We start from the raw sequence: 12,163 nt of genomic DNA, 5'->3' as shown, positions 1-12,163 counted from the left end.
GGAAGAAAGGATACAGCCAAACCTTTGGCAGTCATTTTAATATGTAACTTTGAATAATGAGATCATGCAATAAGATTTAAACACTAACACCTCCATGTAGTTTGACTAAAAGTAGTATATTAAAGTTATTAGAATTAATATATATTAATATCATAGTTTAATAATTATTATCTATTAAAACCTATTAGAAGTAATACAGTTAATTTCATAAAAAAGTGTTTAACATAGTATCTGGCACAAAGTAATATTTATTCTTTTCTTCCTTTTTACCTTCATGTGTATTGACAATTAAAGTATATTTTGTAAATTTAAAAAAAAGTGAATGTTGTTGATTCTGAATCATTTAGATCTTCTGGATGGCCTATAAGCTATAGTTCTGGATATGTAGTAAAGAAAACTCAGTTTCAAATCCTGTGTCTATACTTACTAGCTGAGGCTTCATGGGCATGAAATCAAGGCTCTTTTAAATTCAGTTTCTTCACCTATGAAATGAGGATATTACCTGTAGCTCTTGTCTCACAGGGCAGATACAAGATTACAATAAGGTAATACACACAAAATCAATTGAAAACCTAAAAGTACCACACATATATAACATTAATATCATATTCATCCTCAAATTTAAACTCTTAATGTGAAGATGAGGAAACAGAGGCATAGGAAAGTTAGGTGATTTGGCAAAAGTCATAGAGATAGTAATAGCAGAACACAGATTTAAACCCAGGCTCTTTGCCTCCAAGTCATATATCCTTTCCCACCAACTATTTTAAATTAAATTTTATGATGGGTGGATAGTACCATTATTATTCTTGATTTAACATGGGTAGAAAATAAGAATGAATTATCAAATTTTTGAGTTTTTTTTTCACCATATTCAATCCATTGTTAATCTGCTTATTTAGAGTGGAGCATACAAACTTGTATTTTCAATTAACATTCTGATATTTAGAAAGTTTTAATTAACTACATTTTATGAGTTCATGATAGATATGGAATATGATCATTTCTATGTCTTAAGATTACATAAAGAACTCATGAATCTTGACTATTGCTTGAGTGAACAGAAAGCTGAACCACCTTTTCTGTTCAATCTGTTCCCTTCAGTCACATCTAATTGTTTAGTCTGCTGAATATTACAGTAGAACTGGTTTTGTTTTACTTTTCTAGGACATGGATTGATAGTCCAGGTGGAAAATCAAATGAGACACCTGATACTAAAAATTAAATTGGTTTAAGTCCATTATGAAAAGTTAGTGTTCAAGTATAAAAGAATGCCAATAGTATAGCCTGAATTCTTAGCTTTTAATCTTCTTCATGATACTGGCAGCAGTTTGTCTGCTGAAATTAGTTTGGAAGGTTAATTATGGAAGATGTAAAAATACATGAATAGATAGCAAATCAAATAGTGCTGCAGATAACATTTATTTGCAACTTTTGAGGGTACAAATCATATAATGTACGATGTTGAAAATACTCATAACAAATGGATGGGGATGATGCCAGCAAGATTATTGATTTGTATCCAAACATACATTTATGGGGGGAAATGCTTTGGTTCACTTCAAAGTAAATGGATGCAACAATTAGGTTGCATTGTAATAGAGCACACCCATTGTGCATCCTCCTTCCCGGTAAATGAGATCCCTGTCAAATTTTACCATCAATACACTGATATTTTGACTCAAGCTGAACATTTTAATATTTCACTTGTCATTTTGTCGATTTTTGTACAATAGATTAGAAACAAGTACAATCAACTTTTTTTCTCTAGAGAAGTTCAGTTTGTTATATAGCCAATTGAACATGATGGAAATTCTGTAGGAAACATTAATATCTTAAAATCACAAAACTTTCCAGAACCTCTGGTGTCTATCCTAGGTACAAATTCATCATCAACATCATCAAATCTATTTAAAAGTGTTGTTTGCTAGTGGTTTCTGATCAAGATTTACCTTTTTTTGAAAGTTATTTTGGGATGCAGAGCCGAGATGGTGTAGTCAATGCAGGGTCTCACCTGAGCTATCCCCCAAACTCTTCAAATATCTTTAAAAAATGATTCTAAACAAATTCTAGAGCAGCAGAATCCACAAAAAGATAGAGTTAAACAAATTTACAGACAAAGAAAACTTAGAAAATCAGCAGGAAAAATCTGTTTTACCAGCATGAAAGATGAGCTCAGGACAATTCAGGACAGATCAGGCCTCACCAAATCAGAAGCAAGCCTCCCACAACTGAATCACTGGCAGAAGCAGTGGTTTCCAGACCTGTCAGTGCCCAGATTCCAAAGATAATTTGGAAGGTCAGCAGGAAATTTGTTTGTTGCACCTGGGTGAGAGTACAGTGCAGTACAGTGCAGGCCACTCCAGCACAGCCCCAGCCCCAGTAAACAAAGAATAGGCCTTAGGAATTACTGAATCAGCAGAGGTATTGGCACTGGTGGTTTCCAGACAACTCAGTGCACAGATACCAAAGACAACCAAGAAGGTCAGTAGGAAAGGTCTATCACAATTGGGTGAGAGTGGAGCACCAGCACAGCCATCACCACAGCAAACTAGGAGGAGGTCTTGGAAGTGACTATATCAGCAGTGGCAGCAGCAGTGGCAGCAGCAGTGGCAGCAGTTGCTTCCAGAGTTCTCAGTCTATGGACTATAACAGGGTCAAACAACTGGTGACAAGGAGATTGCAGGGGTCTTTTTCTAGCACTAAAGTAGGATTCTGTTGCTTTGTCCATACTCATATCTGTGTGGCAGTTCCAGGGCAAAGAGGAACACGAGTACATCAGAGCTTGCACCCACAGTGAAATGGGGGGCAGCCTTCACAGTTACAGTACAGAAAAGAATGCTTGTGGTCACTCACAGACTAGAGCACAGGCCAGGAGAGGAGTAAACACCTCTTCTCAGATCATACCAACTTGGAAGAACTGAAATACTAGAAGTACCTCTGAAAATAGCTGCACAAAATTCCTTGTGCCCTCCACCCAGAAGTAAGAAACCTACTGTAACAAACAGTTAAGAGTCCAGTAACAGGCCAAGAAACTGAGCAAATAAACAACAACAACAAAAAAAAAAACCCTTGACTATTGAAAGTTATTATGGTGACACAGAAGATCAGCATTCACACTCAGAAGAAGACAAAAAAATCAAAGTTCCTACATCCAAAGTCTCCAAGAAAAATATGAATTGGTATCAGGCCATGCAAGAACTCAAAGAGGAGGTTGAAAAATAAGTAAAAGAGGTAGAGGAAAATTGGGGAGAGAAATGAGTCATGCAAGAAAATAATGAAAAATGAGTCAACAGTTTTCTAAAGGAGACCCAATAAAATACTGAGGTAAATAATACCTTAAAAAATAGATTACACCAAATGGTAAAAGAGTCCAAAAAAAAAAAAAACAATTAGTAGAAGAATGTCTTAAAAAACAGAACTGACCAAATGGAAAAGGAGGTCCAAATAATTCCTTAAAATTAGAATGGAGCAAATGGAAGCTAATGACTTTATGAGAAATCAAGAAAAAATAAAACAAAACCAAAAGAATGTAAAAGAAATAAAACAATGTGAAGTATCTCATTGCAAAAACAACTCACCTGAATAATAGATCTGGGAGAGATAATTTAAAAATTATTGGACTACTTAAAAGCCATGATTAAAAAAAAAGAGCCTAGACATTATCTTTCAAGAAATTATCAAGGGAAACTGTCCTGATACTATAGAACCAGACGATAAAATAGAAATTAAAAGAATCCACTGATCACCTCCTGAAAGAGATACCAAAATGAAAACTGGCAGGAATATTATAGCCAAATTCCAGAGTTTCCAGGTCAAGGTGAAAACATTGCAAGCAGCCTGAAAGCAACAATTCAAGTATCATGGAGGCACAGTCAGGATAACACAAGATTTAGCAGCTTCTATCCTAAAGGATCAGAGGACTTGGAGAATGATATTCCAGAGGGCAAAGGAGCTAGTATTGAAATCAAGAATCACCTACCCAGCAAAATTGAATATAATCCTTCTGGGTAAAAATGGACATTCAATGAGATAAAAGACTTTCAAACAGTCTTGATGAAGAGAAAAGAGCGGAATATAAAATTTGACATTTAAGTACAAGATTCAAGAGAAGCATAAAAAGGTAAACAGGAATGGGAAATCATAAAGGACTTAAGGTTAAACTGTTAACATTTCTACATGGGAAGATGATATTTGTAACTCATAAGACCTTTCTCATTATTAGGGTAGTTATAAGGAGTATTTATAGACAGAGGGCACAGGTATAAATTGAATACAAAGGGACGATATCTTAAAAAAAATGCAAAAACCAAGTGATGAGATAGGAATGTACTAGGAGAAAGGGAAAGGGATATAAGGAATTGTGTAAATTATCTAATATAAAAGGCAAGAAAAAGCTTTAACAGCAGAAGAGAAGAAGGGAGCTGAGTGAACTTTACTCTCATCACAATTGGTTCAAATAGGGAATGACATAAACACACAATTGGGTACAACTATCTATCTTATGCTACAGGAAAGTAGGAGGGATGGAGTTAGGAGAAGGGAGGTAATACAAGGGAGAACAGATTAGGGGAAGGGTAGTCTGAAGCAAAACACTTTTGAGGAGGGACCAGGAGAAAGGAAAAAGATAATAGCATAAAAGGGAGAGAGGGAAATATGATGGAAGTAAATACAATTAGCAATAGCAGCTGTGAAAAAAATTAAAAGAAATTTCTCTAATAAAGGCCTCATTTCTCGAACATATAGAGAACTGCATCAAATTTATAAAAATAAGAGCCATTCACCAATTGATATATTGTCAAAAGATATGATCAGTTTTCAGATGAAGGAATCAAAACTATCCATAGTCATATAAAAATATTCTAACTCACTATTGGTTGGAGAAATGAAAATTAAAACAATCTTGAGGTACTACCTCAAACCTATTACATTGACTAATAGGACAGAAAGGATAAATGACAAATGTTTGAGGGGATTTGGGAAAAATGAGACATTAATGCATTATTGGTGGAGTTGTGAATGGATTCAAACATTCTGTAGAGCAATTTGGGACTATGCCCAAGGGGCTATAAAACCAGGCATACCCTTTGACCTACCACTACTAGATCTGTATCCCAAAAGAGGTAAAAAATGAAAAGTAAAAAATAATAAATAATAAATAAATAAATGAAATATATTCAAAGCACCTTTTATGGGGGTAAAGAATTAGATATTGAGGGGATGTTCATCAACTGGGGGATGGCTAAACATGTTGTGGTAAGTGATTATGAAGGAATACTATTGTACTTTAAGCAATTATGAGCAGCATGCTCTCAGAAAAACCTGGAAAGACTTGCATGTGCTGAAACAAAGTAAAATGAACTGTATACAAATTAACAACAATATTGTGAGATGATCTGCTATGAATGATTTAGCTATTCTCAATAATACAATGATCCAATACAACTCTGAAGGATTTATGATGAAAATGCTATTCATCCCCAGAGAAAGAACTGATAGTGTCTGAATACAGATTGAAGCACACTTTTAAAATTTTTTTTCTTTATTTTTCTTGAGACTTTTTGTCTGTTTTCTTTCTCAACATGACTATTATGGATATCTTTTGCATGACTACACATGTTTGACCTATATTTCATTGCTTGCCTTCCCAATGATGAAAGGTGGGGAGGGAGGAAGAGAGATAATTTGGAACTCAAAGTTTTAAAAATAAATGTTAAAATTATTTTACATCTAATTGGGGAAAATAAAATACTAAGTAAATACAAAAAAGAAAGTTATTTTGGCTTTAAATCAGTTGTAAAGAATCAAAGACTTGTTTCATAAGGGTAAAGGTTTACTCTACTCCTCTTGGCCAAGGCTTTTTCTATTCCTACTGTTATACCATGCACTATATGCAGATTGTCTACTTGGCTTCTGCTGTCAACAATGGAAATGACTTCACTTCGGTGGTGAAATGAGCCCAACATGAATTGAGTTGGTGAACTACTCTGTGGACACTCAGGAAATAAGTTTCTATTTGATTGTAAGGTATTATTATTAGCATGAGGAGCATACTAAGCCTTTGGCAATCAATGCCAATAGTCAATTAAGATATTTTCATAAGAAGTACCAGGTAGATCCATTGTTGTATTCTTTTTTTTTCTTTCTTTCTGATTATACTTGATCTTTGTAAACACACAAAGGAATAGATGGTTTCTTTTCATTTATTTTTAAACCCAGTATTACAAAAAGCCATAGCATACCATATTTTCCATTGATGTAGATACTGGCAAAAATAAAAACTCAATAATGAATATTTTTAGAATAGAAAAAATAAAAAAGAATGATAAATAGAATAAAATGTGAAATGTCTCATAAGAAAAAGAACTAACCTGGGAAACAGATTGAGAGGAGGTAATTTAATAATTATAAGAGTAACAAATCAACTCTCAAATGAAAGAGATCATACATCATATATAAAGAAATTATCAAGGAACACTGCCCCGATATCTTAGAAACAGAAGGAAAAATAGAATCTGAAAGAACCCACCAATCATCTCCTGGAAAAAAATTACCAAAATGACAACTGCCAGGAATATTATAGCCAAATTTCAGTTATCCCAGGGATCAAAGAGAAAATATTTCAAGTACATGCAAAGAAACCATTTGATTACCATGGAACTACAATCATGATCACACAAGATTTATCAATTTTCATATTAAAGGAGCAGGGGACTTGGAATATGATATTCTGGAAGGCAAAGGAACTAGGATTACAATAAGGAAAACAACCTAGAAAAAAACTGAGTATGATTCTTTGAGAGAAAAAATTGAAAGTTAATGAAACAGGATTTTCAAGCATTCCTGATAAAAGGCCAGGGCTGAATTGAAAATTTGAATAAATTTGATAAAAATCTAACAAAAAATAAACAAGATAAAAGTTAAGCCATTGAATAGAATTTTAGAAAAATTAGATATGAAGGGCTTCTGGAGAAAATTGAGTGGCAGTAGAAAGAAATATACCTTTTTCTTAGTAGTAAATGGCACCTACACAAAAGTTGACCATGTATTAGGGCATAAATACCTTATAACCAAATTCAGAACAGTAGAAAAGTTAAATTCATCCCTTTCAGATAAAAAAAATCAATAAAATTACATTAAATAAAAGGCCACAGAAACAGAGTAAAAATTAGAAAGAGTGGGTCAAAAAACAAAAGAGAAACAATCAATAATTTCATTAAAGCAAAGGACAACAATAAGATAACATGCCAAAATTTATGGGATGTAGCCAAAGCAGTACTTGGGAGAAATTTTATATCTCTAAATACTTGTCAATAAAATAGAGAAAGAACAGTTCAATAAATTATGCATGCAACTAAGAAACAAAAACAAACCAGAAAAAAATAACAAATTTAAAATCCTCAATTAAAGAACAAATTGGAAATCCTGAGAATCAAAGGAGAGATTAATAAAATTAAAAGTAATAAAACCATTCAAGTAATAAACAAAACTAAGAGTTGATTTCATGAAAAAATAAAATAGATAAACCATTCATTAATTTGATTTTAAAAAAGAAAACCAAATTACCATTATCAAAAATGTAAATGGTGAATTCAACACCAATAAAGAGGAAAATAAACAATCATTAGGAGCTATTTTTCCCAGTTATATGCCAATTAATCTGACAGTCAAAGCAAAATGTTTGAATATTTACAAAAATATAAACTGCCCAGATTTACAGAAGAAAAAGAATACTTAAATAATCTTAACTTAGGAAAAGAAAATGCACAAGCCATCAATGAACTCCTGAGGAAAAATCCCCCAGGACCAGATGGATACACAAGTGCATTCTACCAAATATGTAATGAGGAATTAATACCAGTACCATATAAGCTATTTGGAAAAATAGGCAAAAATGGAATCCTACCAAATTCCTTTCATGACACAAATATGGTGATGATACCTAAACCAGGAAGACCTAAAACAAAAAGAAAATTATACACCAATTTCCCTAATAAATATTAATGCAAAAAATTAAATAAAACACTAACAAAGTGACTATAGTAGTATATCACAAGAATCATACACTATGACCAGGTGTGATTTATACCAGGAATGTAGGGCTGTATTTGAAAACTATCAGAATAATTGACCATATAGGTAATAAAACCAATAAAATCATATGATTATTCCAATATCCTTCTTCTCCTCCTTTTTCTCCTTCCCCTCTCCTCCTCCATTTTTATTGCTCCTCCTCTTCTTCCTTCTCTTTCTCTTGAGCCAGGCCCATCCCCTTTCTCAGGCCACCTTCTTTTGGGCTAGAACCCCCAGTGCCTGGTCCTATCCCGAGCCATTCTTGTAGCCACCACCACCAACTCTTCATTCATCTTTATGCAACATATCTGGCACAGATTCTCAAATGTTCATTTGAGTGGTCTTTAGGGAAACCAGGAATTCTGGAAGATGGTTCACAGCCTCAGGTTGTCAACTGAATGCATAATTAGAAAGTTGATTTCACAAGTACAATCCACAAAAAGACCTGCTAGAGCCATCATTGCCCCCCTTCCCACGCATGCAGAATATATTTACTGTGAGTCTTATGCTACTTATGTTAACAAACAACTGGATCCATCTGTTATCCAGATAATATCTATCCTTAGACCTTCCCATCATGTTCCCCTATCTCTTTGTGTACTTCCCAGTGTGGATATATACAGAACACTTCTGTATGACTTCCTTATTGATCAAAAGATTTGTAGAGATACATGGTGGATAGAATTATTTGAATGTGTGTCTGCAGACAGATAAAGATGAACACAGTATTGAAATGCATTTGCCTAATAATACTAAAGCTATGAAAGGCCATAAGGATGAGTTTACCATTGTTCCTGTTTTGGCTGGAGCTCTAAGTGAACCAAAAGAATAGAAATTTGGAAAACTCTTCGGTACATATCTAGTGGGTCCTAGGAATCTCTTTGTGGTTTCTTCTGATTTCTGCCACTGGGGGCATGAGTATTACAGAACTAGACCCCATTTCTTTTAGCAATTACTTGAAGCAATACCTAATACAATATATAGAAGATATTTCATTGGGGAGTTGCTAAATGTTATCACAAAGCCCCAGAAAAATGGAATGAATAGGAACTTTTCATTTTTGTATTATGCCCAGTCAAGATAGTTTAGAAACTGGCAAGAAAGTTCAATGAGTTATGCAGCTGAAGCAATTACAGTCCACTGAGACTCTGAATACTCAGGGAGGCTTCCTAAGCATACTCATACTCTAAATGGGGTACCAGAGTGGCCTTTACAAAGATATAATTCCTGGTCTTTGAAGATACTGAAACCTCCAAGTTAATAGACCTTTCTTCACTTCTTTCTTAGTAGGTGTAGTCTTCCTTAATTTCAACTAATTATAAAATACTTTCTTGTATCAAAATATTTTATGATTTAAAAAAAACTATAATGGATGTAAAGACATGGTGGCAGATGATCCTTTGCATACAACCTGTAAAGTCATATGCTAAATTTGCATTCTTTGCAGACCAGTGCACATATGTTCAGCTTTAAGAATATTTTTGCAAATTGTAAACAAACAAAAAAAGGGTGGAAGCTTTTTGATAATGAAAATTTCATTTATAAATGATCTCAATTATGAAATAATACCTCCCCACTATACCCAGCTACCACCTATGTTGTACAACAGATACATTCTATTATAGTTGCTAATAAAGGGCTACACAACTTTAAAAAAAAAGAAATGAAATAAAATGAAACAATGAGCACAATACCTTCAGAAAAATCCTGGAAAGACATGAACTGATGCATGGTAAGATAAGTGGAACCAGGAGAACACCGTATACAGTAACAATAATATTATACAATGATGAACTGTGAATGATTTAGCTATTCTCAACAATAAAATTATCCAAGAAAATCTTGAAGGAATTATGATTTCTCTAATGGAGTATGAATTCAAATTGAAATATAACTTTAAAGGTTTATTTTTCTCTTTTTAAAAAAATGCCTGTTTTTTCACAACACCACTAATAATGAAATATATTTTGCATGATTGCACATGTATAATCTATATATGTTTCTTCCTTCTCAATGAAAAGAGAAGGAGAGAGGAATAGAATTTTGAACTCAAAAGTTTTTTTAAATGAATGTCAAAAAATTCAACAAACAAATGGGAAATATCTAATGAAATAAAAATTAAATAAAAATGAATTTTAATTACATCAGGTATAATCTTTAAAGATAGAGAGAAAAATTGTTTTCTTAAGCCAGTACATTGTACCAGCTTATATTGTAGAGCCCTAATCCTATAGTGAATAAAATGTAATCCTTAAATTCAGGAAGATCTCAGTTAAACTTGTGCTCTCTGATACATACTGACTATATTATACTGTGCAAATCCATTAGCCTTTAGTATTCCAGACATTTCTGTAACTTGAAGATTCATGTTGTTAAGGGGAAATCTCTTACTAAGAGGTTTATTTTTCCCTCTAAACTGTCTTGCTGATTTCATCACCTTCCATATATTCACTTATCTTCATTATGCAGATCATTCCTATATTTATTTATCCACCCCTAGAATCCAGTTCTTCATTATCAACTAATCATATGACATCTCTAACTGGATGTTCTGTATGGACCTCAACTCAACATGTTCAAAATAGGACCCATTATCTACCCCCCTTCCTAACTTCCCTCTCATTATTAATGGCATCAATATGCTTTCAGTCACTCATGTTTGCATCCTTCATTGTCATCTACATCTCCTCACTTCCCTTTACCCCACATACTTGATCCAGTGCTAAATCTTATTTTTGCCTCTACAACATTTCTGATATACAAATCCTTCTCTAAATTCATCACTAAAGTTCTGGCTTTCAATACTTGTCACCTCTACTTTTTCAGGAGCTTTCTAATTGGTTTCTGAATTTAAAATATCTCCTCACTCTATCCTATCCTCTATTTAATTGCCATAATAATGTTTCTAAAATATAGGCTTACCCAACTCACATCTTACTAAATGAATTCTAGTTGTTATCTTTACTTACAATTTTGAAGATGAAGTCATTTGTTTAAAATTAAAATCTTTTCACAAAAAATTCATTTATACCTTTCCCTTCTGTTAAACTTTACACCCCATCAATAGTATCATGCTGCTATCGGTCTACTGATTTTCTTTAGAAATGGTACTCTATCTTTTGCCTATGTGACTTTTCATTAATTATATCCTGTGACTGAAATGCTCTCCTTCATTTCCATTTTTTTTAGAATTCTGACCTTCCCTCAATATTTAGATCAAATGCTACTTTCTATAGAAGGCCTTTTTTATTTCACTGACTCCTACTGACTTCCCCACTAAAGTCACCTTGCATCTACTCTGCATGAATCCTATATTTATATGCTCTATCCCCTATTATAATGCAACCTTTTTGAAGAAAAGGGCTGTTTTTGCCTTTTTCTGCATCTCCAGATCTTGACACACAGTATTTAATAGTCTAATTGACTCACTGAGTTCTCTACATCAGTTAAATAACAGGTCCACTTGAAAAAATTCAAATAAATGGTAGAATTATTACTAAAAAGTATCAGTAAATCAACTTATCTTTTCAAATATACTACTGGATTTAATTACTTAATGAATCATTCAAAAACATTTATTAAGTGCCTATTGTATCCAAGGCACTATAGTGTACTAGTTTCTAGGGATAAAAAGGTTAAATAAATAAGTAATAATTTATCTTAAGGAGTTCACATTTTGCTCTGGTTTATGACTATACAAATATCAGGAAAAACAATGTAATTTGAAGGAGAGAGTCCTAAATGACAAGGAAAGCTTCATGGAATTGAGTTGAGTTTAAGACTCAACATCTGGGTTGAGTATTAAAAAAAGATAGACATTCTGAAAAAAAAAGTTAGGAAAAATGCATTCTTGGCATGAGAAAAAGTTTATAGAAATGCACAAATCATCCAAAATTTCCATTATCCCTTGATGGAAATGAGCTTAAAGATTAGCAAAAAAAAAAAAAGTTCTTTTTGACTGTTACATAAAATATGTGTGCAATAATGTGATCCTTTCTATACGTTTCCATGGACTACTTAGTTAACTTGCTAGGGTATATAGTCTTAAATCAAGGATAATAAAATTTTGAGACAAAAGAGTACATTATCT

At 33.1% G+C, this 12,163-nt stretch overlaps 1 pseudogene; it reads left to right on the top strand.

Moving 5' to 3' along the window:
• The first annotated feature begins 8,398 nt into the window (after window positions 1-8,398).
• On the top strand, window positions 8,399-9,217 carry LOC114033818 (annotated as a pseudogene).
• The last annotated feature ends 2,946 nt before the right edge of the window (window positions 9,218-12,163 follow it).

The sequence above is a fragment of the Vombatus ursinus genome, unplaced genomic scaffold (genome assembly GCF_900497805.2).
Source record: "Vombatus ursinus unplaced genomic scaffold, bare-nosed wombat genome assembly UNPS02007460.1, whole genome shotgun sequence".
In the NCBI taxonomy this organism is placed as follows: Eukaryota; Metazoa; Chordata; class Mammalia; order Diprotodontia; family Vombatidae; genus Vombatus; species Vombatus ursinus.
The sequence above is the reverse complement of the archived record's forward strand: the minus strand, read 5'-3'. Positions and strand labels throughout refer to the sequence as shown.